Raw genomic sequence first — 26,385 nt, forward strand, 5'->3', positions numbered from 1 at the left:
TCTTGTGTTTCAAGCCTGCCTCAGATACCCCTGAAGTCTGGCCTTCTGGCCTGGAGTCAGGGTGGCTTCTGGGTAATACCAGATGGCTAGGCCTCAGACTGACGAAGCCTCTTGGATGAGGGGCGAAACGTTTCTTTTTAACAAAAAAACGAAGTCCAGATGACATGATTCAACCTTTTTTGTTGTTATATACCTGGATGACTGAGAAAACAAACTTTGTGTTCTCCAAACATTAAGCAGAGTAAATGTTTCAAATTCTGGATTGTATTGGTTTATTTTGTTTTTTTTTACATCTAAAGTGATTTAATGCTGCATATTTCCAGTGGCAGGAGAAATGCCAGTAGTAGTTTTGCATTTGAAGGGTACATACAGACAGAGATGGTGCTTGTGAAATACTAAAATGGACTCGGAACAGAAGTACTCCATGTGGAGGAGAGATTGATGAAGCAAGGGCCCTGGATGCTGCACAGGGGGATCAGGCAGTGAATGAAAATAAAAGTGGTGGGACTTAAAGGAGTGTAAGGAGGGAGGGAGACATGGGATAAGAGAGTAGACGCAAAAGAGATGGATAATAAGTGGACTACCCCCTCCCCCCTTGATCCCATAGAGAGGTAGGGGCAGCCCAAACCCCCCATTTAGAAAAGAAAACCTTTGTGAAACTTTCCCCCGGCAGAGGGAGGAGAGGCACGGAGCAGTGGTAGTCCGGATCCAGCTTGGAGGAGGAAAACAAAATTCGGATAGTGACGGCTGTGGAGAAATATAAAGCCCTGGCTGAAGGAGAGGGTTTGAGTCTTCTGCAGTCATGCCTTTTCAGTGCTGGACAAATCCCCTCTTGCTCGGATCAGTTCTGAGGAGGCCCACTGGTGTGTAGCAGCAGCATCACTCCTGTCGGGCACCATGCCGTCCGTTTCCCTCAGCCTGCCGTCAGCGCTAGCAGGACCAGCTCGGACCTGGGTCTGCTTGTCCTGCATGTTCTGGGTGAGAAAATGTTCAAAACCAAATAACTTTATGGTAATCTTCATGCCTTTTCACAGGGCAGGAGAGATTTGTGGATAACCTGAGCTGTGTGTGTCCATGCAGGATCTGTGTTGAGGTGTTGGTCGATAGATGTAAAAGTGGTTTGGAAAACGCCTGGGGAGCTGGTCAGGGGATTTGTTGGGTGGTCTGTGTTGTCGGGGGTTGGGTAGAGGGTTAGGACCCCGACTGTGTGGGGGGCTTGGCACGGTGACACATTTAAATGAGCAAGGTCCAATGAGTGCTGAAATGCTCCGAGATCTGAATGTATTTTTTACAATATTTAGGATGTATTGGATTTTTTCTTGTCATTTTAAACTTTGAAATATTGCATTGATTTTGCATAAAATTGCTTAATTTAATGAGCTTTTAAAAAAATAACTTTTTATGAAGATTATTTGGGAATCCTTATTTAAGAAGCTGAAGACGTGCTTAGATTTGACTGTAAGAAGAGTGTAAAAGTCTGGTTAAGACATCAGATCTCACTGATGCCTTAACTAGAGAGTCCAGAGAGTGTGAGAGGCTTTTGTGCATGGATAATTCATACTAGTCCTAATAAGTCCTCCCACTGCAGCGCACGTCATGAGCTGGTGAAGAATCTGTCATCCAGGACATGATAAGTTCAAAAAACGTTCAATACAAAAACAACTGGACTTCATTTGTAACGGAAGACGTTTCGCTCCTCATCCGAGGAGCTTTTTCAATTCAAAGAGCAGCGAGTGTGGAACCTGAACCCCACACTCGCTGCTCTTTGAATTGAGAAAGCTCCTCGGATGGGGAGCGAAACGTCTTCCGTTACAAATAAAGTCCAGTTGTTTTTGTATTGAACGTTTTTTGAATCGCACGTCATGAGCAAACAGGAACAACACATACAGCATGACTGATGGAGATGGATGTTTCTTTTCACTTGATGATGGAAGGTTTGGAGGAGGATTTTCTCGTATTTATGTTGTTAATTGAGGAGAAGCATTAGGTCACAAATCCCCCTTTTCCATCACTCCTACTCAGCCCTGCTCAGTTCAGCTCTTTACACGTTGCATTTCCACCGCACTTCAGGACCAGTTCTGGAAGCGTGTCCAGAATCCAAAATCCTGCTAACGAACTTTTAATGAACTTTAGTTCACCCTTGAGAGAGTTCTGCGATGAGTTAAACCCAAAGCAGTCTGCTCCTCAGACAATGTTAAATTATTATTTTTAAATATGAATATTTCTGTTCAGTGCCCTGTGATGACTTCTGTTGTGACTTGGCGCTATATAAATAAACTGAATTGAATTAAGTCTCTGATGAACCAGAGTCTACAAAAACGCTTATATTTAAAATTCTATATTTTTCTTCATCATTTGATGTATTTGCACTCATAGTCTACTTTTATTGTTCAATTTAGATACACGGTTTTGTTTCTTGTATACAGATTTTATTTTAGCTTTGGTTTAAAGTGTAATTCTTATTTTGTGATTTGTACATCTGTGTGTTAGAATAAAGTTGAACTAAAGGCTGTAGCTCTTTAAACATATTTGAGTGACATATTTCTGAGAGATCCAATAATTTTGTATTTTTATGATTTTTCAGCTGAGTTAACTTTAATTAACAGATTATGTAATAAAGTCAAATTGACAACAGGATTTCATGATAAAGCTGGCACCGTTTATTTATTTTTAATCTTAACTGATTAAAAAATATATTTTTATGCATAAAATGTAAAAAAAAAAAAAAAAGTTTCCATCCTCCATCCTGGTACACCAATCTGCCAGAGCTCGAAATCCGGTCTTTGTGAGCACGCAAGGCCGGGGCTCGGAGTCCGGTCTCGTGTGCTTCAACGGGTCGGCAGCTCGTATGATCCTCCGCGGTGACTTAGCTCGCTCGAATTTTGTCGTCGGTCACCAAACACAAAAAAACGCCTGGACTTCAGCATTAAACACGGTGTTGTCATTATTGTTTTTAAAATCTTAAAAATAGATCCACTCCTCTGCGTTCCGAGTAACTGCAAATGGCGGATTGGTGAAAAGTTTCTGAGAGAGATCCAGTGACTCCTCCCCCTGACCAATCAGTGACTGACAGTGTTCTGACGTCACGTTTAGGTGCCGACTCGGCTCGAAAAGTCCCACCAGAAAAGCAGGGACAACAAAAGGGGCTGAATCAGCCTCGAATCAGCTAAGGACTAGTGGAATAGCGCTTGAGCTGAGCAGAGTTGAGCTGAGTGGGGGTGGTGGAAAAGGGGCAAAAGAGACTGACGCCATTTGCGACATACAGTGCAGGAACGTGTCCTTACAGTGCCCAGGTGAGGCGCACTGTCTCTGTCAGCACATTCAGTCATAGATAGCCACTTGTGTTTCTTCGCTGTCTCCGTCATGCACAAATCTCCTTCCACAAGTTCTTTGACTATCTTTATAAGTTGCATTTGGCTTTTTAAAAATATTTTTTGCTGGGACAATTGTAATGATAGATGTATTTCCTGACAGCCTTGGCCAGCTGCTCCTAAGCAGAGAAGAAGTTAGATGAGTTTACTGCAGCCACTCTTAATAAACAAACACGTCCACAAAGTTTTATCCATCTAATTACACAATGATCAATACATTCTCTGTTAGAAACTACTACTAACTGGGGGCAAAGCGCAAGACGATGTCTCAGAGGGAGCTGCGAGTAGAAAATGATTTTTTTTGTCACGTACCCACAGTGAGAAACCACTTCTCTTGGACTATAGCAAAGGGGCAGAGATGGGGTAGAGGTAGGACAGCCGACCTGGGACCAGAAATTCGTGGTTTGATTCCCAGCCATTCCCAGATGTCACGGTGCCTCTGAGCAAGACATTCAATTGCTCCCCAGATGCTCATTAGCTGCCCACTGCTCCACCCGGGTGCATCCCAGGTGCGATGGTTTAAATGCAGTGAATCAATTTCGTCCTTGCATGGGAACATACAATGATAACATATATCACTTATACTTATAGACAGCATACTTGTACTTAAAAACCCTGACTTAAATGGAAGGTGTGTAAATGTAAGAAATGAAGCATAACCCTGACCTGCCACCTTTCATGGTAGACTTCTAAACCAAGATCCTTTTCTTATAAGAAGAAACAGCGTTATAGCCATTTTGGTCAAACCTTAACATGAAGTTCTATACAATCTTGTGCATTATTCCCAGATTTTGCAAGATCTGTTGGCACTTAGAGTATGTGTTGAGGAGGACTCTCTGCTGCCACACCAAATATCTGTAAAACTGACCAAGATGGAGCCATTCTTGGCTGTTCCAACCAGCTTGAATTGGATTGACTCTAAACAGTAATTTAGTTTGTAGATGTGCATCTAAAGATTACTTTGAGTTTATGTTCAGTGGTTTGACTTATTTTGCTAACATGGACAAAAGCATTTTTTTTTTCCCCAGTTTTAGGCATAGACAAAAAAACGTCTATCAAACATAAATTAAATGTCACTCCAGATTTTTTCTTTACTCCTTCAACCCATGTGCTCCCCTTGTTTGGAAGGAACTCTTGGCATATTTCACTCCCGCTCACAGTGAGAGGCTGTTTATTCTCCCAAAGCAGTGATGTGGTCTGAGAGTATCTGTACTTGTGCTTTGACCACAGTCTTCAAACTTTAAGTGTGTTTTATTTATTTTTTTGTGCTGATATGAAACGGCATTCCTGTCTGATCTCCTCTCCCTGAGCCGAATAAAAGATGAAAGGTGGGAGGCTTTGAATAGACCATTCAGATCTATCCTTCCACGTTCAGCGCTGGTCCTCTGGGACCAGTGCTGCACACCAGCAGCTCTCGGTGAGGGGACCGGATAATCTTACTGAGCTCTTCATCAGTTAATTACCATTCTGTCTTTTGAAGAGCTGGAGGCGAGGTGAAGGGAGGGTCGGTCGTAAAAGAAACTCAAAGCCCCCCAGCTAAGTTGTGGGTCACTGATTGACTGCATCAGAGCACTGTATGACAAAGCCAGCTCACTTAAGGGGGCGAGGTTCAATCTGAGCCCCTGTGTTAATGACAGATCTTTGTTTGGTGCTTAAACCTCTTTAATTTGGACACACCTTCTTTTTGCAGATAGGAGTTTTGAGTGATGCAGAATTCTGATCCCAGATGGAGATGCTATGCTATGCTCCCACGCATTTCTTTTAACTCCTCCATCCTCACCTCCATCAATTGTTTTTCTTTTAATTTAATTATTCTTATTTATTTATTGCAATTTATCTACTTTTGCAAACTTTGTGCTATTTTATCCATTCATGTTTGTGCCACATCACATCAAATCAGGGATTAAGTCATATTTGGTCAAACTAAACTAAGCACATTGTCAGATTCCCAGCTTTATAAACTACATTGTATTGCCTGGATTATCCTGATATCATAAGTGTTTCCAGAAATAGGTCTTAATTTGTCTTGCTAATCGGGATAAGCCCTGGACATTTGATCTAAATCCTACTTTTAGTGTATTTGAAAGAGGTTTTCTTGTCGTTTGAAAAAAGAAACCTCAGACCATATTCGGACATCAGGATTTCCCAGCATTCCCAAATACTTTTGCTTACGCATAGGGAAAACAGGGAAAACGGGGAAAATGTAGGGCTTTTCTGCTCAAAGTCATCACAGGTTGTTGGTACTGCTCAGAAGTGTGCTTCAGAGCATTCCTTTCTTTTGTTCTTTTTTAATTTCATTTCGAACAGTTAAAATTTCATCAAAACCAAAAACGTTATTAAAAATGTTTCCACCAAAATATTCTGTAAACAAAACCAAAATGTACGAATAGGGAAGAGGAAGAAGCAAAGGCTTATCCAGTCCTGTCCCTAAGTTTACACACACATTCTGAATCAAACTAGTGATTCAGTGTACAGTGAACCCTCGTTTTTCACTGGGGTTACGTTCCAAAAAGAACCCTTGATAGGCGAAATCTGTGAAGTAGTAACCTTTTTTTTTTTTTTTTTTTACTATTATACAATGAAATACTCCATAATACATTCAAACCAAAGAACAAAACCTTTTTACAGGCCCAAGCATTTGTTTAACAAATAAAAGTACTGTATAAACGTTTTTTTTACAAATAACAGAAGTTATTTGTACTTTGTACTGGAGAGACTGTTTAGCCAATCAGAATGCAGAACACAATGCACGATGCAAATCCGTGAAGCAGCGAGACCGTGAAAGGTGAACCGCGTTATAGCGAGGGTTCACTGTATACATAAATATGCATATAACGGTATACTGACATGCATGCACAAATTTTCACTTCAAAATGAGTGCCCATGACCGTCAGAATGTGACTGAACAAGCTTTCACAAGCGAAGAGAAAGCAGATGACATAATTGATGAGAGGAAAGACTCATTCGACGGTGTGGAAGTGGTTTAGCTTTCTAACATCTGATGAACTGCAGGTTTCATGTGCTGCAAAATGTGACGGAGAGTCGTTCCAACTAGCGGTGGGAACATCTAACTTGTTCCACTCGATAGACGCTGAGAGTCAGAAGATGAAGCACAATAAAAGTTTGAGCCAACGTGCCTGAAACGACACCCCCAGCTGTATCAAAAGAGAAACTGCTGCGTGGGTTGTTAGGTTATGTTGCTGTTGAAAGTTAAAACGATTAATATTGACACGTTTGAGAGTTTTATGTTTGACTGTGCTTTCAAAATTTTTTGAAGGCTAAATACAAATAAAAGGTGAGCATTATTGTACAGTTTTTCTGAGGCTTTTATATTGTTTAATCAATATTGAATTATAGTATCGTCTGAAATTAAGAAATATATTGCGATAAAAGTTTTGGTCGTATCATCCAGCTCTACTTTCTACCTGTGCACTACTGTATAGCTGCTTATATCCCACCCTACCTCCTTCAAACTTAATCCTCGGTTCCATTGACATATACATTCAGCCCATTCAGGAGATGGGTACTTTGACTTCCAGCTTTTGTAACTTTTATACTTATTTGCAAAAAAAAAAAAAAGTTTGTTTTTAATTTCCCGCATGAGATTGACATTGAGATTTATTGTGTTCCTTTAGAAACATTATTCTATTTAAATTCTCTTTCAGCATACTTGCTCTATACTTGTCTTCTTATGATACTTTAAGTTTTTAGCCACTGTTCTTCTTTAGCTAAGTATTCCCTGCTTTTTAGTATTTAACTGAACTTTACATTAACAATACTAACCCACTACTGAGAATATGTGTTACAGTGGAGATGGAAATTAAAATGTTTCATTCATCCATCCATTATTTTTACCCACTTTCTTTTGTCTTTCAAAACTATTTAAGACTAAAGCATTAAAATCCTGCAATTGCTCAGACCTTTTAACTCTTACAGTAGGTCTGCATGGTGATGTCGTAAACTGGGCAGCTGGAAAAGTGAACACAGCTGGAAATGCCTTCATGAAATATCTGGGTTGAATAAGACAAATATGGAAGTGAAACGACCTCGGAGTAAGTTACAGATTCAGGAGAATGGACCATCTTCAGTTCAGACACAAGACAGGATCTACTTCTTAGCCTCAATTTTGAAGAAAATGGCTTCATCCTGTGAGAACAAGGATGGTCCGGGATAAAAGAAGTTTGCTTTTTTCTTTTTCCAGCATGAAAGCAGAAAGAAAATGCTCATGAAAATAATGGGAAGTGGCAGCTTGACAGGCAGAGGAAATGAAACGGAAGATGCTTCAGGTGAAAGAATTAAGCCCAAAATGAACATGGACTGAACAAGAGACCTTGGGGAAAAAAACAAAAAAACCTTGAAGAAAGCTGCCCCGTTCTACCAAACACGGTGAATAACGGATGAATGCCAAAAAGGGTTTACAGAGATTTTATCAGGTTTCTTAGAGAAGGCTAAAAAAAAACCAAACTCAGCATCCTCTCGTTGTGCTGACAGTTTGAAGACTATGCTAATACCGGTGACATTTAGGAACCACAAGCTATTAAAAACACCTGTTTGTTGTGGGGGGTGGTTGTAGTTGGTTCTTATATTACAAGGATCTGCTGAAAACAAAAGATATATATCCACAACACTGTCATGGCCCAAGTTGTCAGTATTAGAAGAAATTACAAAAACAGACGAGCTCCGGTTTTAATTGACTGAATGCAGGTGCAAATCCTTGACAGAAAACGTTTCCGTGGACTTTGTAACTCGCCTCGTTTTTTCTGCGTTGGATGTACCATAAACATTCTACTCCATAGTGGGGGGGAAAAAAACAGTTTGTGCTAAGACGGCCTCCTACAAAGAAAGCTCTTTTCAGCCGCTTGGATCCATCCATCCATCCATCCACTTTCTTTACCCGCTTATTCCATTTTGGGTCATGGGGGTCGCTGGTGCCCATGTCCAGCAATCACTGTGCGAGGGGCGGGGTACACCCTGGATGGGTCGCAAGTCCATCACAGGGACACATAGAGACAAACAAGACAAACAAACATTCACTCTCTTTCTCACACCTAGGGACAATTTAGAGTTACCAATCAGCCTAACATGCATGTTTTTGGTCTGTGGGAGGAAACCGGAGCACCCGGAGAAAACCCACGCATGCACGTAGAAAACATGCAAACTCCACCCAGAAAGGCCCCTGGACTGGGGTTTGAACCAGGGACCTGCTCGCTGAGAGGCAGCAGCTCTACCAGTTGCGCCACTGTGCTGCCCCCGCTTGGATCCAACATCTCAAATATAGATAGACTTTTGCTCTGCTCCTTCCTTACCACATTAGACAGGAGCAACAGCCTCATTACTGAAAACAAAGCCCCATCCATCCGTCTCCCACTCCATCATATAAACAAGACTTCCTGATACTTGAACTCTTCTGCTTGAGACAAAGTCTCAACCCCAACAACGAGGGAACATTCTATGTATTTCCAGTTAAGAACCATGGTCTCAGATGTAAAAATAATTGATTCTCGTCCCAGCAAATTCACACTTGCCTGCATTTTTCCCAGTGCACATTGAAGATCTTGACTTGAAAACACCAACAGAACGCCTGTTCTGCAAAAAAATAGAAATGAGACCTTGAGATCCCCAAACCAGACACCCTGCTCTCCATGACTTAAGATGCCACCCATAAACAAAACTAACTGGGTCTGAGATTTGCACTTTTTATTTGAATAATCAACATGGCCACACCTGAACATACAAAGCTGATTAAAATACGGGTCCGTCTGCAAGTGGGACAGTGTGCACCCTTTTGTCAGTACACTTCCTGCAACAAGGCAGGGGCACTTTTTTCAGTACAACACCAGCAGACCCAAAGAAAGTTAACCAGTATATAACTTAAAAATTAATATTTATCATAGAAACTGGTGAGTCTTTAAATCGAAGTTTCAAAGCCCTTTTCTTAATATGCCAGTTAAGAAATATTACTTTCACTGCATGGGTCTTTGAAAGCACCTAAATCATCAATGTCCAGTCCTATGATGATCATATCATGTTGGAAAGTTAAGTTAGCTGCCTAAGTTGTCTTAACTTAAACACAGTGATGTTGTTTCTTTAAATTTCTCTGCTTTTATCGTCTTCAAACTCTCTCCCCCTTTTTTTTCTCAGGAGCTTGTTTGCTTCCAGTCGTAGTCACAGATTACCTCATTAAAGATGTGCTTCACATGTGGGGCCATTTATTCATTTTAACATCTGGGTTTACATTGACCAGGTGTGTTTTTATAAAGGCTTTACTATGTTTGTCAGCTTTATCAGCTATGAACAAGCAGTTTTTATATGCTTTTTGTACTACTTTTCATTTTGTGTAGCTGTTTCCACATGTTCTCTTGACGTCTTTTAAAATCTCTCGATTAACAAAAAGAGATCTTTAGCTCTTGCTCAGTTTTTTTGGAAACAGCCTTCATGTTTTTAAGTTGTTTTCTGTTTGGAATCACAAGCACTTGTCACATTTGCTTTTCTGTAACACTTCAATTTACAAGTACCATATTTTTTGGCCTATAAGCCGCAGTTTTTTTTGCATAATTCACATGCCCTGTGACTTATAGGCCGAAGCGACATATTTATGGATTTTTTCTCATATTTATAAACAAATTTTTGGTTGAGATATGACTGTTTTCATTCATTCTGACTGAATTTTTTTTTTTTTGCAGTACCACTTTGAGCCACTTGATAGCAGCAGAGTAGTAGTAGCAGTACGGCATGCAGTTGTATCATGAAATAGGTAAACATGGCTATAATGACGAATTCAAAAAAGTTCTAGACAAAAACAACTGGACTTTATTGATTATACTTTACTTTATACTTGTTTTTTTTCTTGAAGTTTTTTTTTAATTTACCATGTCTTGGATGACTGAGAATCCTCACCAGCTATTAATGACTCAATCGACCTGCCATAATCTCCCCACCTTCTTTCTACTCGCTGCTTGGAACTGTCAAACCAGCTTCACCGCTCCGGCAAAATGCAGATAATTTGACCATTAAAGTGCATTTATTAAATAAAAGTTAGACTAAGACGCACCTTTTGCCATAAGTTCAAGCAAACAAATCCATTTTTTTAGGCGCTTATCTTGTTAAATTTTAAAGAAATGCAGCGGCTCGTCCATCTGCATGCTTTGCAGCACCGAGGCAGCTAAACCATTTTTGAAATTCAACTGATTCGACTATTGAAGTGCATTTTTTTAAGGAATAGTTCAACTGAGACACACTGCTATAATTATGAGAAAACAAAAAATTGTTTTTAGGTGTTTAACTTGTTAAATTTGCACAGCAACTTGTCATGTGAATGTGTTTACTTACGCATATCGGCTTTTGAAGTACAGCTGATGTGACCGTCAAAGTGTGTGTATTAAGCAAACGTTAGACTGAGACACACCTTTACTATAATTTCCAGCAAACAAATAATTGTTTTTAGGTGTTAATCTTGTTAAATTCTTGTTAAAGTCCTCCCGTGCACGCTCCCGCGGCCGTCATTTGGCAACCCATTGATTTTTGGCACACCGGCCCACATTTCCGGGTTGTCAGTGGTGACGCATAACAAACGCAATGTGTCATCGGTGACGCATAATAGATGTGACGTATACGGTGAAGCAACATATTTATGAATTTTTCCACTTTATTACACAAATATAGACTGATGTGACTTATAGGGTAGTGCGGCGTGTACGGCACAAAATACGGTGTGTTCATGCTCTCTCTAATTGAAAGGCATACAATTGTTTACAAGCCGTTTTGATGATTGTACAGTGTTCATCAATTAAACAACAACTCAGAACGCCTATAACCACTAGTAGTCTGACCAATATAACTGGACACATTGATACCAGGTGGTTTTATAAGAATATAATATATTACAGCCTGTAGCTGGACTTTTACCAAAACGATAAACAACTCGACGCAACCTTTTAAAGGGAAATATCAAGTATCGTATTTAGTTTTGAATGACCCCTTATATGGATGTGCTTCACATCTCTTTTGTGCAGCTGAGTTGTTATAAATCAGAACAGTCCTTACGTATACTCATGAAGTCAGACTTTTGAGGCAGAAAACAATTTACCAGCCAAGTTACACTTGTGTTAAAATATTTTGATAGCAGCAAAGCACAAACACTGAAGCCCAAAAAAAAAAAAAAATTAAATTAAATTTAAAAACACAATCTAGTTTGAGCATGCATCAGGACACAATTTTAGCTTATCATCACTGACGGCATTAATGTATAATAAAAACATTACATCATTGTAAAAGACTCTGCATGAATAACGATTAGGAGCTGGGAGTGCTCTTTGAAATACAAACACATATTTAATTTTACCTGCTCTAGTTGTTGGTTGGAGGAAGTTGAACTCTTAACAGGATCTTTCATTCAGTGGCCTTCCACTAAAGAGAGTGACAGAACTTGTTATTGCCATGATAACCTTTAACTCTGGAGGTGATTATATACCTCCTGCAGTTCCATATTTATACAGCTGAGAAACCAAACAGTCCCTGGATCTGATCCTGACAACATCAGACTGCTCTGCTGGTCCATTTTTTTCCTGCTGCAGGATAATGCACTGTTTGATTGTTTTAAAGTATCTTCCTTTCATTGACATAATATAAGCCTATTAAATATGTTATGTTTTATACATTTAAATAAACCAGTTAAAATAAAAGTATGTTCTGTCGCAAAGCAAAAAGGAGAAATTGGAAATACCTTCCATCCGTGCGTCTTTCTGTGAATGTTGAGAGCGGATAACTTGAAAAATTTATGATACTGATTTCCAATTTGGTAGGTGGCTGCAGCTAGGCGTAAAAAAATGTTTATTTTGAGAATTGGGTTGCCACATTAAAATCCAAGGTGGACACTGCCATATAGGTAAACTGACCACCCCTATCATTTGAGGAAACTGTGCTTTCTAACTTTTATATTGCTTAAAAGTAGTTTCCTCAAATTATTTCTCAAATCAGGCCCTACCCATTTGTAAGATCTTGCACCATAAACATTAAGGTTTACTTGCGTTCTCTGCTCAATTCCAGTCCATGAAAACACTCATCATGAAAATTACATTCACTATTGAAATCCCTAATCGACAGGAACCAGGCGTACCTCTTGTTCAGTTTAGAAGGCCAAAAGAAATGCAGATTTTGAATGAAAACCAGTAATCAACCATTGGGGCCTCCACTCATGAAATCTACTCATCCTGACTCCTGTGGTTTTTATCCTTTGGGAGAAGATTTTGGTATTATGAGTTTACTTACTTGTCTGAGATATTTTGCCATCTATCTGTTTTCCCTTTAGCTGTTTGCTGTTACTGTGAACTTTAGATGTCTCCGATTAAATTATTTTAATCCCTTCTAGTACCATATTTTGGGCAAGACCTGTTAATATTTTGAGCTTGTGTTCATTTATGTTTTTACATGTATTATTTATTATCATTGGGCGCCATTTTCCAGGACTTGCAGAAAATGTTCAGAGCTTTGTTTTATTAAAGCATGAAGATTATCTCCAGAGATTTTGTGATTTTCTCTGAAAACAAATGAAACTAACATTTAATATCCCTTCTTTTTTTTTCGTTTTCATAACTCGTGCATAAATTCAGGCCAAGAATTAATACCATTATTGTGTTACCATCATAACATACTGGAAACAAAATGTGAGAGCAAATAAAAGTTTGGAAAATGTCCTGAGAGTAAGCAGAACAGGATGTATCAATCCAACTAAAACATTCTGCTAAATACAGTTCAGAATTGTTTTACATAAAAACACATAAACTACATTTTCTTTGCCTTCTATACTTTAAAATATATTTACAGTTAAATAAAAGAATGTCAGCCTCTTTCAGTTCCAGGGCTTACACATTCAGAATTGATAAAGATGATCTGGTTTTTATCAGGTGCTAAAATTATTAATATTTAACCTCTGAGTAAACACACCACAGATTTGACAATTTCATTTAATTTAAACGTAAAAAAGTCAAAATAAAAAAGATATACATTGAAAACCTTTATTCACCTTGCTGTTTCCATGGATTTCAGTATCATGTATTGATTAAGTGATCATCACCAGTGGGGCCACCTCTATAAAAGCAGGAGTTTTTGTTGCTCTGGAGCACACAGGTGTGTGTTAACACAATGCCAAGATGAAAAGACATTTGCAATGACCGTAGAGAATCAACTGTTAAAGTATTAAAGGTAATTTCCAAACTTCTATCTTATCAAGATACTCAAAGCACTTTACATATCTGTGCCCTCATTTACCCATTCATACAGCATTCTACTATACCTGTACAGAGATTAATAAGTGCTTTATCACATTCATACACTGATGGGACACGCATCGGAGGCAATGAGGGGTTCAGTGTCTTGCCCAGGGACACTTCACCATGCGACTGCTGGTGGAATCGAACCCCCAACTCTTGCATTGGAGGACGATTGCTTTAACCACTCAGCCACATCTGCCCCAACAGGAGTCAACTTATTGGAGTCCCCAAGAGAAAGTAATCTGCCAATCTGCCAATAAGCCAATCTTCTGATGTCTGGTCATTTCGAGGTCAGGCTGTACAATGATCAGAAAAAAAAATACCTCCATCACAGATTCTATAGGCTTAAGTAGCTGGATAAAGGTTGAAGATCATAACAGGGCAACTGGACAAAGACCGTTCAAGTATGACTTGTTTGGAAAAGTTGCAGGAAAAAACTTATTCTTTCTAAAAACAAATCATGGCCGCCTGACTTGGGTTTATAAAGTTTCATCTAAATGAAAAACAAGACTAATGGAACAAAACTGGATCAAAGTATGTTTAGTCATATTGCATATTGCATGTTTGGTGAAAACCAAAGACAGCCTATCAGCACAAACACCTGATACAAACACTTAAGCACAGTGGTGGAAGGCTAATGGTGTAGCTCACACCTTGCAGTCATCAAGTGGACCATAAAGTCCTCTGTGGACCAAAGAATGCTGGGATCAAATGTGAGACCATCTGTCCCGACAGCTGAAGCTTGTACCATACTGGGTTATGATGCAACAGGACAATGATCCCAAACACAGCTGCAGATCTACAACAAATACAACTCAAAAAGTAAAAAATAAAAATCAAGGTGCTGCAATGGTCCAGTTAAAGTTCTGACATCAACTTGAGTGAAATGCTGTGATGAGACCTTAGAAGAACTTTGGAGATAATGTCTTAAAACATGCTAGATCAGGGGATGGATCTCTTTTCCACTTTGATTTTGATTGCTGGTATAATGACATGGTGATATCTCCTGTGTTTTTGTGCACCAGAGGTTAAATTTGAATAATTTTAGTACCTGATGAAGACCACATCATTACTTTTTACATTTTGATATGACTTTTAGTTTATAACTAGTATTAGACTGAACTATATTTACCTTCAGTAAAATGTACCATTATTGGATTTATTGTACCCCGTCACGGAGCGAAGACGGAAAATTGGAGATACCCCCTGTCAGTCCATCAGTCCGTGCATGCTGTGAGCATGATAGCTTGAACAATAAGTGAGGTACTGACTTCCATTTCGGTGTGTGGCAATACCGAAGTGCAGTAACGGCTCTTTTTAAATGTGGGGTTGTCACGCTAAAATCCAAGATGGCTGCTGCCAGTAATGTATATATGTTAACTGGGTAACTTGGAAAGTAAGCGATGTGTTCAGTTCAGTTTTGGTTTGTGGCTACTTGTAAGCATAAGAAAGGTTGTCGTCAAAAATTGGGCTGCCATGTCCAAATGCAAGATGGCCACAGCCATATATATATATATACTATATGTAAACTGAGCACTGCTGTCATTTGAGGAAATCATGCTTTCTAGTTTTTATATTGCCTAAAAGTAGTTTCCTCAAATGATTGAGGTGGCTGGTGGGGATACCAAAGATTGATCAATAGTGGCCAATAGTGGCCAAGGCAACTATTGACCACTCCCTGCCTTTGCATCTGTTGGTGGAAAAAAAATGTTCCTTTCACTCTCCAGGATCCATCACTCTGTGCTGCATGGGATAAGCGGAAAAAAAAAAAACTTACTGTATCTTTATTCCTATAAATAGTGTAACTCTTACTCACTTGCACCAATAACATTGTTTACTTGCATTGCTAATTATATTCTAGTCCAGAAAAAAACACTCATCTTGGAAACTACAAACATTTTATTGTTCAAACCCCTCATAACCAGGGGACATCGTACAGCTTGTTTAGAATGAACTTCTGTGGTTGAATTGCAGTAAAATTGGGTAGAAAATTAGCATGTACATAGTTGGCCACAAAAATGTACTTCCGTAGTCTTATTTTGTACCTTACAGTAATGCATTTATTTTGTTAAGATATTAAATCAAGTCAAATTGACTTGAATCAGTTTGAATTTTTTTCCCCAGTGCAGTAATTGATTTTTTTTTTTTTTTTTTTTTTTTTTTTGCGTGTTTGTGGTCAAACTAATGACCTAAACATGAAAAATGTCCTTCTCTGTGACACTTAAAAAAAATTGAACGAGGTCTTAATCCTGGGAGTTTTCCACTAAAGGAGCACTGTGTGTTCATTTAATCCTGATGGTCTGTGAAAGAGGAGAGTTTTTTTTTTTTTTTTTTTTTTGGATGACTGAGTAATTTCCTCCCTGGGATCCACCTCCACCGAGATGAAATGCAGTCTGGACAGGAGCGGAGGGCCGAGGGAATGCCTGGAGTGCATTTCTCCCCCCAAATGAAAAGCAGGTGACTTTTCATTGCTGGAATATTTTGGTTAGTGGGAACAGGAGAGAAGAAGAAAAGGGAGGAAGGAAACTGGGGGCAGAGGGGGGAGGCGAAGCGCTCTTATTTCTTGTTTAGCTGTAATTGTCCCTTGTTGCCCCCTGTTCAAGTCTTCTCATAATGAGGGGATTCACAGACTTCCTTCTTTAACCGTTGAATGGATTCACTGCTATTCAGGAGAAAGTCTAACTGGAGCCAGTTTTACTTTTTCTTTGCTCCCACCTTTTCTGTAAGAGTTGATCAAGAATTCAGTTAATTTCTTTTTGTTTCAATCAGAAAATTTTCCAACATTTTTAATTTACCTGAGATCTTGTTTGCTCAGAGAAAATAAATACTGTATTACCAATTTGCTGTTGCAAAACATCCCTTCATCACCAAAGGCAAATACCACAAACGACTGGACAAATTTAATTGAAACTTACAAGAAATTATCATTTGTCACAGCTATGAGCCATTTTTCCATTTAGCCTTTATTTATACAGGTAGTCTCATTGAGCCATGAGCTCTGTAAATAACAGACCGTTGGTTACGTACTGAAGCACCCCAGTTCTAAATGGACGCCACACACAACTGACTTTAGGAAACACTTCCCAAGCCTCATATAACATGAGATTTGGGGTGCATTTACACCAGCCCTGTTTAGTCCGCTTTAATCGAACTCTAGTCCATTTGCTTAGAAAGTCCAGTTCGTTGGGGAGGTGTGAATGTGCAATCGAACTCTGATGCGGACCAAAAAAGCTATTTCTGGTCCGCCTAAAAACCTAGGTCTTGCTTCAGTTGAAGTGAACTCTAGCGTGGTTCGAATGCATTGTGAATGCAAGTGGACTGGAGACCGCACTACAGCGCAGGGCATTCTGGGTAAATGCAACCAAAACAAACGCGGATTTCTACCACTAGTGGACCTCTAGCCATCTCAGCTGCCTCGTGTAAATAACAATATTCTCCGTGGTCTTCTGCCTCATCTTCCACTCATGCTGAGTCCATTGTTGAAAAATATTTGTTTGGCACATGAGCCACAGACAAAATAGAAATCCTAAAACCGCTCAAATTTGACGCCGCTCAGTTTTTATTTCCAGAAGAAGTAAGTTGTACTCTGTCTTCAGAGTTTTTCATATCGCTTCCTTCAGTATTTCTTGGTGCAGCACCACCACAGGTGAGGGGGAGAACAGGTTGGCTCGACTGACTCAGTGCAGTGTGAATGTGAACCGCACCAGCTGAAAATATAAAGTAACGTTCCGAATTTTGGTCCCCAATCGAACCCAGTCTACTGGACTATCGGGTGTGAAAACAACCTTACACGTGACGTTAATAAGTTTGTTTTTAGGTCTAAACTAAAACTCTGGCAAACTCGTTGAACAAAAGGCATTCCTTAAAATGCAAAACCTTTGTTTACAAGTGTTTGCTCTGATTTATGTACTTTACGTGAATCAGATATTTAATTAAACATGTTTTTTTTACACATCTGCTCCCCGATAAAGACCATAAAGCCACGATCTTCTTTTAAGTTGAAGAATCAAAAGATATATCAATGCGAGGGTAAAACTGAATTATTTTATCACTGTGACAGAGGAAGGACGGAAAATGGGAACAGACGAAAGCAAAGATGTAGGTCCATCATTTACAGCTGGATTTAAGAAATTCTTAGCATGTTGTAGCTGAAAGGCTTGCTCAAGATGAGAGATCTGCGATGGACGGCATCTATTTCTATATCAAATGCAGACTAGAAATGCTGGAAAAACTTAACTGATTTAGCTAGACAATAAACAACTGTATCATCGGCATAGAAATGTAAGGATGTGTCAGGAATGATTTGACCTACATTATCTATGTAGATTATAAAGAGTGTTTACTATTAAAACAGATTGGAGTCATTTTAGTTGCATTTCTGTATTGTTATCTCTTGATGAGTTTGAATATCCTGACCTGTTTTAACCTAAGTCTTCAAGTACCCCGAAAGCTTTCAATTGTTCCCTACACTGCTCTCCTGTCAATGTAAAAATGTTTAATTAGGTAAATATAAAGTGACATAATGATGCTCAGACTGTTTGAAAGTACATTATAGCTTACATAGGGTTCATCCCCATGACATGTTAAAAATAAAATCACTGGACTTCCAATCTTCATGTCCTGGATGACTGAGAAACGACAGCAGCACACTTCAGGTTCATGAACGATCAGAAAACGAGAATTGCACCCATACAACATCCTGTAATTCACTTGGATTTATAAGACCTAGACAAAACATACATATTGATATATATTTTAATAACAGTTCATTAAAACTTAGCCAGTAAAACACAAAACAAAATGGTCATGTCTTCATAATATTTTAAAGACAGTTTATTTAACCCCAAGACATTCGCTCTGCGGGGGGTCATGTCAGTTCATTATAAGAGGACCTACATCGTTAATCAGGGCAGATTACTTCAGATTTCCAACTCTTTAGGGTTCAAGGTCATGGTTAAATGACTTTTCAAATGAAAAGTTACTTGTAAAATAACTTATAGATCAAAATAACTTTGACATAGTCAAATCTAAAGAAATGATGGGTAGTTCTGTAAACGAAAAGACCTAAAACTACATCACAGATGGGTACATGTAGAGGTCACCTTGCTTGTATCCATGCATATGGCGTTCCATATGAGATGGTGGCGTGCTAACTAATTAACTCAGTTGACCGGAAGGGTCTTGTTTGGCCTGCTGGTTCCACCAGGAAGAACAATGCTGTCTGAATGGTGGGGGTCAATTATGAACTACGAAGCGCTGCCCGGGGTGTGTGGGGGCAATCGTTTTTCTCTGACTTCATTCAGACTGCAAGGAATCTCAGCAACATAGAGGACCAACTCCTCAGTGCTGTCCGGTTCTGTAATCATTGTGTGGATCAGTAACAGATTCAACCCCAAAGCAAAAAGAAAAGAGATATTGTGTATATGGTGACTAAAAACACCATTCATTGATTTGCATATCTTATAAAACACTATTTACTAAGAATGAAACTTGAACGTGTAAAGCATCTCTTTCTTTAGCAACTGTCTGTAAACATCTGAACTGAGTCCATTGTTGGAGTATTTTGGGGGAGAAACGTCTCATTCTTGTCTGATGTAGGATTCCAGCTGTTCAACAGTCCAGTCATCTTTGCTGGATTTTGTGTTTTTGTTTGTTTCATGATATCTCAAATGTTTTAAGTTGATGAGAAGTCTGGACTGCAGAAAGTCCAGTTCATTGCCTGAATTCTTCTACTACTAAGCCGTGTTGTTGTCATGGATGCAGTTTACGGTTTAGATTTTTGCTGAAATATGAAAGGCCACAGGATGTCGTCTAGACGGGAGCATATGTTGTTCTAAAACCTGTATACTTTTCTGAATTGGTAGTGCCTTTCCAGATGTGGCAGCTGCCCATTCCAGAGGCACTAATGCATCCTGATACCATCAGAGAAGCAGGGTTTGAACTGTGTGCACATAGCAGACTGGATGGTCCCTCTACGCCTTAGTGCAGAGATGGATGGTATTAAAAAAAAAATTCAGATTTTGATTCTTCTGAGTTCAGAGAAGACGCCAGTGTTTCTGGATGGTGTTCACATGTGGCGGCTTCTTTGCCTGATAGAGCTTTAATCAGGTTTGTGGATGGTGCTGTGAACTGTATTTACAGACAACAATCGATGGAAGTGTTTGAGCCCGTGCTGTCCAGAACAGAACTAGAACTGTTTTTAATGCCATGGCCCATTAGTGCTCAGTGACCATCCAGTATTGACTTTCAGCCTCATCCTCGGAGCTCAGAGATTTTTATAGCTTCTTCTAATCTGTTGAGATCATGAGCTGTAGATGGTGGAATATTCAAAGTCTTCCTAATTTTTGTTTAAGAACATTTTCTCTAAAATTTTTCCACAGTTTTTAAACTAAGTTTTCACAAGCTGGTGAGCCTCTGCTCATCTTTACTTCTGAAAGATTTAGCCCCTCGAAAATGGTCTTTTTGTCCCCAGTCCTCTTACTGACCTGTTGCCAGTTAGCCCCATTAGTTGCAGAATACTCATCCAGCCATGTCTTATTTGTTCCACCTTTATAGTGGGGCAGCTGGGGCTGAGTGGTTAGAGCAGCCGTCCTCCAATGGGAGAGTTAGGAGTTCAATTCCACTAGCAGTCACATGGTGAAGTGTCCCTGGGCAAGACATTGAATCCCTCATTACCCCCGATGTGTGCCCCATAGGGGTATGAATGTGATCGAAAGCACTGATTAGTCTCTACAGATTCAGATTAGCTTTGTATAGCTCTAGTAGAGTGCTGTATGAATGGGTAAATGAGGACACAGATTGTAGTGTAAAGCACTTGGAGTGTCTTGATTAGATAGAACGGCGCTATATAAGTACAGTCCATTTACCATTTACAGCATTTTGTTGCCCGTCCTAACTGTATTTCTGCTGTCAAATTCAAGATTGTTTTAAAGCACAGTACTTTAGTTGTGTCATTTAATGTTGACCAAGTTCCACGGTGAATACATTGAGTTTGTGAGATTAGCAGGTCATTGCATTGTGTTTACATTTTACACAGTGTCTCAAATTTTCTGGAAATGGGATTGTACTGGTTTGATCATCACTTTCCAAGGCATGTAAATTGCACGTTGTGGCTTAAATGGTTTACATTGAGTTTATAGTCTTCTGAAGTTTTTATAATTATATTTGACGGGGATGCTTGTGAAGGGAAACCTTCTGACTAAACACCAGCGAGTTTGAAATGTTTAGTTTTACACCTTGATTGTTACCGGTAGATCATCCCCGAGTTTCCCAAACTGTTTTTTTTTAGGTTTCTTCATAACATGCACACCATTCATGTTTGTTGTGGGCATTAGTATTTTAATCAGTTTATTCTAGTTAATGAAACTATGAATTCCACCTGATTGACCAATAGTCCAGTAAAAGTTTCATACACATAAGATAAGAACATGCTCTATATGTTGTTGTTTTACATGTAAATGACAAAACTGTTACAAGCATGAAAGCTGATTGTGTGCCCTCACACAAACTTGGTTTATTTTAATAAATGAGGTGATGTTTGAGGTGAAATCAGTGAACATGTAGATGTATTTCTGCATGAGTCATTCATTTGTAGCAGCTGAGGGAATAGTTCTGAGATCAGAACTTAAAGAGAAAAACAGCCTCGAGGTTACGTTATTCAGAGGGAATGTCTGTTGCCGAGCAGAATCTGGAATAGTTTATCTTTGTAGTCTGATAATGCCTAACCTGGGCTGCAGTCTGCTCGGTGTGGACAGGTTCGCTTTAAAGCACTTCATCTGATACAAACGAGGGCTGTGTGAAACTTTACGTTTACTAATTTGACACTTTTTATCATTTTGGTGTCATTTTTTTTCCTAACAAGATTCACAAAAAGTTATGTATGTTTTCAGCTGTCGACTTTAATCTTGTTGACTGTGCAGCTGTGGGGATTAAAGTGACAAAGTAATAATAAGAAAAATTGAATTATTACTACCAATTTATGTGTTCTTAAATGCCCATCCGTAATATATAACAGTGGGAAAATGTTTAAAGTAGGGTGGGAGTGATTGGTGTGTGTGTGTGTGTTTGCACACTTTAATGCATAAGAGCTCCTGTTTTGCCCATGTGTGCTAATGAGTGTTAGGCAGGAGATTATGCGTGCGTCTCTAAGGGAACAGGACTCTGTTCCCAGGAGCTGCCTGGCCTGAGCTAAGGGGGGTATGTGCACACCCTGACCCCAGCTCTCGAGGTCCTCGTTGCCTATCTGAAACCATTTCCCTTCTTTGTGGACCGTTTTAGACCAAACGTGTGACACGAATGTGAAGGACAGAGGTTATTTGGAGGTTCTGCAGCAAGCTGAAACTGAAATAATCAACGTTGGCTGCCACCAATTCCGTCTGTCGACACCACCCCGCCCCCATAGCTGTCTTCTTCACCCATGTCTCACCAATCAGCTACTCCAGCCAACAATAAACTAATTCTGAGAGTGGCGGGTGCATTGCTAATGATCGGAAACAATTAAAGCCTCACACAAGGATGCTGTTTGATACTGGCTTAGTATTTTAAGGTTAAATGGCTGCTGCATAATTTTTGTGGAGGGCAGAAAGAGTATAATTGACAGATTCATACAGAAGTTCTTTCTTATTTGGTTTTGAGAGGATAATTGTGTTGATCCAGTAATGACTGAAACTGATTTAATCCTTACTGTCCTTATGCACATTTCCCTTTATAACATCAATCTGGTGTCTACAGGCGCTGGTGTCTTATCTTAATAGGTGAGGAGCACGGTACACACTGGTTGGGGCTGCCTGTCCATCACAGAGCCATACAAATACAAACGTGCACAAATGCATGTAAACACAAGAGTCACCATTTAACCTAACGTGCTTGTTTTTGGTTTGTGGGAGGAAACTAGAGTACCTGCAGAAAACCCATGCATGCACAGGAAGAACATGTAAACTACATGTAGAAAACTCCAGCTAGGAGTTTGCTCTAGGACCTTTAACTGTGTGCAGAAAAATAAAAACAACGCGGACTGTTGTTTTGAGAAAATTTCACATTTGTTCAGATTTGTTTGTTTTATTCCTCAGGTACTAAAAGGAAGTAAAGTGTTGATAATTTCTACTGAGAAACTACCAAAACTGTTTTTATTCATTTTAAATAGAAAGTTGAGAAACTAACAATCCAGCACATTACTGCCACCTCCTGTAGTGGAGTGTGAAACATTGACTCCGACATAGAAAACTTTTTGAAACCTTCAGGATTTGTAATATTTTCTACTTATACATGAAATATTTTATATTTAACATTTAATAATATTTACTAATATTATTTTTATATTTTGTACATGTAATATTTTGTACTTATCTTAATAAAGACAATTATCACTGCATCACAAGCTTGGGTCTGTTAATTGCCGCCTCGTAACATACACTGAATATACGTCACATTCGTCTACTTTATGGCAAGCTCATGAGGACAATAATCATGACGATTTACAGTACGACATCGTAAATACATCTCCATTTTTTGTTGTTTTGACACCACATGTCCTCATTGAACTGGTACACATTTTGAATACACTGTCACATGAGTGACAAGTAAGTGCTAAGATCATCCCCAGTTTATAACCTTTTTTTTTTATCATAATTCCAATTATATTTGAAATCGCTGAAATATATTGAAACGTATGAAGACCTGTATGAAATGTTAATGGAATTGCCCAGTAATGCATGCTAATCCTTATCCTAAATATATATTCCCCCCTTGTTGTAGTTTATTTTAATATTTTTCTTTTTTCTTTTGTTTTAATTTTACCTTATCATTCTTTAATCAGTTTTTGCCTTGATATTCCCATATCTAAGTCTGCCTCCACTATGCCCTTTTTAGATGTACACTATTGTAACTTGCCATACTTGTTTGTACTTTTTTTGATAGTTTAAACAAAAAAAAATAAAAACTTCAGGGTTTCACAGATTTTGGGGTTATTTTTCTGACAGTGCATTTGTCCCATCTTTATTGTTAAAAGGCTACAATAAATGCTTTATTTACTTTAATACTGAGATGACCTGGGGTTTCCAGGAGTGTGGTTGTTGGTGGAGAAGCTTAAAAAGTGCTTTTTGCTGTTGTATTTTGGACTTATTAGAATGTTACACCTCATGTTGCAGAAGTAATTTATTTGGAATCTGGAAAATGTTTCATCCATTAATCTTCTGTCAAAAACCATCTGAAACAGACCAATCACGCACACATGTGGCAAAATAAATTTCTGTACAGTATCAGCCCCCACTCCAATCAGCAGGATAGAAATCTGCAGGAACTGCTTGGAATAAGCTCCAGAAGCACTCCCAAGACCCTCTGAACTGGCAGTTATTAATTTGATGGAGTGTGATGGAAGCAGGCCCACAAAGGACCCAGTTTGATAAGGTCTAAGGGTCTGCAAGCTGCAGCTCTGGAGCCACATGTGGCCCTTCGGTTCTTCTGAAGTGACTTTTTGTTACATTGACCAAAAATAACAGGAACTTGAGTAATTGTTATATATAATTAACATGAGGAAAGGGTAGTTTTATCAGTTTTTCTGACCAAATATTTGCAATGTGTGCATGAAATTTCTTCCTCAGAATTACACTAATAATACAAAAAGGATGGTTTGGCTGTGCAAATGTTTTTAACCAACGTAAGTAGACTTATCAGTAAATATTAATTTTGTGAACAGTTTCCTATCATCTCAGTACCATGCAGGCTCAAAGTCATGCAGGCCATCTTAACTGGGAATGTCAAATTGTTTTGGAAGTCAACGTTAGGGATGGTTTACATTTTCTCATTCCAGAGGCACTGGTTTCTGCAGACTCTTATCAGCCCTTTCCAGTCCAGCAAAGTCCACCTCCTTATTTCCAACCCTGCAGGTGTTTGCCAGCATCTCTCCAAGGTGGCACCCTGGATAACAATGCCTGTATGCCAGGCAGAGACGTCCACCCTTCTCCCGCTATCCCTGTGCATCTTGCTCAGCAGTGCTCATTATTTCAGCCTAAACAGATTAAGCTAATCCCGTTAAGCAGTAGTAAGGCATAGCTAGGAGATGGAGAAAAGGGTTGGCTGTTCTGCTGTTGCTATGTGGCTCAGAGTAACAAACCCTGAACTATCATATGGAGCTTGATAAACAACAGGAATAACAAGTTAAAAACACTCTTATGTGAACATGACTTGGAAAAAATACTGTTTCAGGACATATGACATAAAACATTTATTCTGTCGTAGGATGCCTTTGTTGGTATACTCAAACTGATTTGTGATTTGTTATCCCTCTGCTTTAATTGCAAACCCCAAACTGCTTATCTAGCATGCTGCTTTTTAAAGTTATGAAGATAAAAAAATATGTTCAGTATTGCTTTTAAGGTTCCTGTGGTTAGTCTGGGAGCTGTTCAATTCAATACATTGTAAAGACCCTGAATGTGCCAACCATGGCCACCTTTTGGCTCTGTGCAGCATGCAAATGTTTAATTGAAACATCTTGGCTGCATAGTTGTTTCCATGACCTTCCTGCCTCAAAAACACATTCAAGTTCAAGTCAACTTTATTGTTTCCACCACATGTGGTACATGAGGTAGAATAAAGTTATGTACACAGGGTCCCAGTTACACCCACAAATATCAAAATGTAAAGTATAAAAAGAAACTGTATATAAGGATCTAAGATATACACTAAACAAATGCCAAAAGATCCAAGATATACGCTAAACACTATTAATGTAAAACAATACGGCGTAACAGCAGCCCGAACATGAGTCTGTGGTGAGCAGATAGGTATGAATGAATACAGTAATGAATCCATTGTATTTTTAATCTTCTTACAGAACTACACTGAAGTATTTAGGTACTTGAGAAACATCATATATGCACATTGTTCAGTTCAATGAGAAAGTAGTTTCCACTTCAACAAGTGGAGCAAACAAGTATTATTTTGTGTTTCTACTTGAAGATACTGCAAATATGTTTTTTCCTTCATTGTGTTCATTTTAAAGAATTTCTGTATTTGCATTTTTCATTTCTTGATAAATGTTTTTGGCGGCACAATGGCGCAGTTGGTAGTTGTTGCCTTTCAGTGAGAAGGTTGCAGGATCGCCTCCCACCTGGGGCTTTTCTGGGTGGAGTTTGCATGTTCTCTTCGTGCATGTGTGGGTTTTCTAAGCGATGGTCTAATCTTGGGTGTCTTTACTGGATTATTGGGCAAACATGCAGTAAGGATCTCATGCAAGCTTTGCAAACCTGCCATTGGTTTATGCTGCCACTTAAAATATAGCCCTAGACATGCTGCATGTAAAATGATCTAAAGGTTTGGGCTGCACCTTTTTATCAACCTAAGCCATGAAAGGTGAGTGATCATGTGATTGTGTGTGTGCGATTGTTTCTCGCTCTGTTGACAAAATATCTCATGAACCACTAGACAGATTTCAATAAAATTCTCAAAGAAATCATTGGATGTGCGTCTACAACTGATGAGCATGCGGGAGTCACCGCTGCTAATTAACCTTAAGTAACACAGAAATTACTTTAGCTCAGTCAGTTTAACTGATATTAAACTAAAAAATGATGTGGCATTATCTGAGAGTCATCCCCAACATATAATTTAAGCACCAATGGATTGTTCAAGATTTTTATTTAAAACATTGGCGTGCAATGTGCTGGTGCAATATGCATTTCTTCAAGAAAGCCTTAGTGCTACAGGAAAGTTTCTTGGCCCATTTTGTTTTATACTATGCTGTCTATTCT

At 39.0% G+C, this 26,385-nt stretch overlaps 1 protein-coding gene across 1 annotated transcript in view; it reads left to right on the forward strand.

The window, feature by feature from the left end:
• Positions 1-26,385, forward strand: part of tns1b (tensin 1b) — a 201,610-nt gene that overhangs the window by 39,970 nt on the left and 135,255 nt on the right. The window lies entirely within an intron of this gene.

The sequence above is a fragment of the Nematolebias whitei genome, chromosome 13 (genome assembly GCF_014905685.2).
Source record: "Nematolebias whitei isolate Nwh7 chromosome 13, NemWhi1, whole genome shotgun sequence".
NCBI lineage: Eukaryota > Metazoa > Chordata > Actinopteri > Cyprinodontiformes > Rivulidae > Nematolebias > Nematolebias whitei.